The 2,752-nt window shown below is 38.7% G+C and overlaps 1 pseudogene; it reads right to left on the bottom strand.

Moving 5' to 3' along the window:
* Positions 1 to 513: 513 nt before the first annotated feature.
* LOC138157047 (large ribosomal subunit protein eL38 pseudogene) lies at positions 514 to 1,254 on the bottom strand (annotated as a pseudogene).
* Positions 1,255 to 2,752: the final 1,498 nt, after the last annotated feature.

The following is a 2,752-nucleotide window of genomic DNA, read 5'->3' as shown; positions in this document are numbered from 1 at the left end:
CCTTTAGGCCCATAGATTTGGCACAGTGCCTGGCACATGCATTTTGCTTGACTGAATAAAATGCTTGTTTTACTGTGTGCTTGTAAATTTTCTTGTGTGGTTGCTTTAACAATTACATGTCTCTAACTTCTTTTCTCTGATTGTAAATTCCCTAAGGATAGGGGCTTTGTACTATTTATCTTGGTATCTCTTCCATTGCATAGTATAGTGCATCGTCCATAGTAAGTAGGTGTTTGGTGAATATCTTTTGAAGGAATGAATGCAAAGATATTTCTTTTCATTGTTGTTGTTGATCCTTCTTTTGATCATCTTAGTCCCAAAGTAGCACTAAATTTACTTTTATTGTGTATGTTGAAACTGCCCCAAGGAACTGGCCACTGTCACATGTATCAGTCGCTAAACTCTGGGGAAGGAAGAAATAGGGTCCAACAATAATAATATAGTCAAAAGACCATTCCCCAAGAGATTCTCTAAATCCAATGACATTTCTATTCAGACCTTGGGGAATCAATATTTCTTTTTTTTTCTTCTACATTTTAATATAGGTGTAATAATGAATGATTCCTTCACTTCAGCTCCTTCACAGCCAAACCAGGAAGCAGAGACTGTTTAAGTTTCTCTGCCTTCTCTTTGTCTGTGATAACCAATGTGTACAGGTACCTGCTGCAGCGAACCTTAAACTTCACATTGTCCTTGTTTTTCTTGATCTTGACAGATTTGGCATCTTTTCTCCTGGCTGTGAGCAAGAAGTCTTTTATTTCCTCGATTTTTCGGGGCATGGTGGCGATGTTGGTGGGATGAGGAGCAGCTTGTGGCCTGAGAGGTCATGCCTCAGTAGAGATACAACTGCCAAAGAGCCGAGGAAGACGGAAAAGGATAACTTCCAAGGGATCAATATTTCTAATAGTTTTGCTTAAGGCAAGACAGTTATTTTAAGAGAAGTTATGGAGGAGATCCCCATGTTTTCATTTCCCTTCATAGCCTTCTATGGTGTAAGTCATTTGTGTCTGGTCTTTTTAGTTGGATTGCCCTATTTCAGGGTGGATGCATCTGGATCTGTCCATCCACAGGAGGCATGTGGCTTCAGATGTTTGGGTTTTAAGGTTGTGGGGTGTTTGTTTTGAAAGCTGCATGTTGTACTTGGGATCTAGCTCTATAGAGAAGAGGAACTTTCTGGGGGAAGTGTTTTTGTTTTCCGTTTGCATTGTGTTGGATTAACTCCAATTACATATTAATAACCTATAGTGGTATCTGGTAATTAGACGTTATCTTTTTTCTAACAACAACAAAAGCACCTTCTACATGAAGCCTTTCCTGATCCCCCAGATTCCTTGAAGCCTTTCCCTCCCCCTCTCCCCAATCACCTTGTATCTGTGTTGAATCTAACTATGCTCATAAACTTTGTGTCCCTTAGACTATAAACTCTTCAAGGACAGGGACTGTTTCACATGTCATTGTGTCCCCAGTACCTAGGATAGTGTAGAGTTTAACAAATACTTGATGATTAATTGATTAATAATAACAAAGATTCAATCAAATTCTAATAATTTAAGATGCTTTGAGGCCTCGAACTTTAAAGTGTATTATGAAATTAAATATCTGAGCCTATGCTGTGATATTCTAGGGATTAACCTCATGTCTCAGATCTCAAAGCACTGGACGTTAAAAGGGCCCAACATGTTTGTTGTGGCAGTCTCAATCTTTGGACAATGAGTGCCACTCTCCTCTTCAGAATCTCTTTTCAATGGGTGATGGAGGGTCAGTCTATTCATGACAGGTTTTCTTCCCATTCCCAGTCAATTTGACTAGAGAAGCCTATTGATTCCTTGGAAACACTGACCCTAAACTCTCAAAAATTCTCTCTTCTGAGTCCTACACAATTGTGTCCACAGACTTTTTATTAGGTGCTTTGAGACGTCTGGACTACACCTGCCTTTGAAACTGCTGCCACAAATGTTTTAATGGCCACAGTGAGTCAAAGGAACAGTTCAAAGTTCATCCTATTGTTCGAGGGATGGCTGAGGATGATAGCTTGTTCAGGTTATTTAGATCATTCAGGCTGAAAACTTTCCCTGTGACCCTTCATGTCAAAACACCAAGTTGGCCACTCTGGCCACTGTCATTAGACTAAGAACTAAATGATTCTTCTTGGTTGTTAAGTGTGCCTTGATTGGCAATCAGAGCACAATGGGGGACCATTAGGGGCCATAAAACTGTTACCCCACTGAAAAGTGAAAGTGAATTTTGAATGAATCCAGATAACTCTAGATTCTTGCTTTGCTGTACCTCTAGCCCAGGGTTTTTAACCTTTTTTCCCCCTTTTTTTTTAAATTAAAAAAATTTTTTTTACCCCTTTGTCAGTCTGGTGAAGCCTATGGACCCCGTTCTCAAAATAATGATTTTAGATGTGGAAAATTATGCATAGTATTAGAAAGGAAACCAATTATATTGTAATACAGTCATATATACATATGCATACAAAAATGTGTATGTATGTATATATATACACATATACACACATGTTAAGTTCATGGAACCCAGGTTAAACACTCCTGTTTTATAGGAAGCAATTTTTAAACAGATCATATGAAGGAGAATTTGTCTTGTTTAGGCTAGCAAGCTCTTTTGTTGTCCACCAAACTCCTGAAAGTTGCCCATAAGGCTCCTTGATCACAGAACAAAATCATTTCAAGGGCTCTTTTTTCTTAAAGCAAAACCATTAGAATACTTTCACCAACATCTGTCTCTTTGG

This window comes from Petaurus breviceps, unplaced genomic scaffold, assembly GCF_028583685.1.
Source record: "Petaurus breviceps papuanus isolate PSGF00001 unplaced genomic scaffold, PetGlider_PUasm1.0 171, whole genome shotgun sequence".
Lineage (NCBI taxonomy): Eukaryota > Metazoa > Chordata > Mammalia > Diprotodontia > Petauridae > Petaurus > Petaurus breviceps.
Note: the sequence above shows the minus strand (reverse complement) of the source record. Positions and strands in the feature narration are given on the sequence as shown.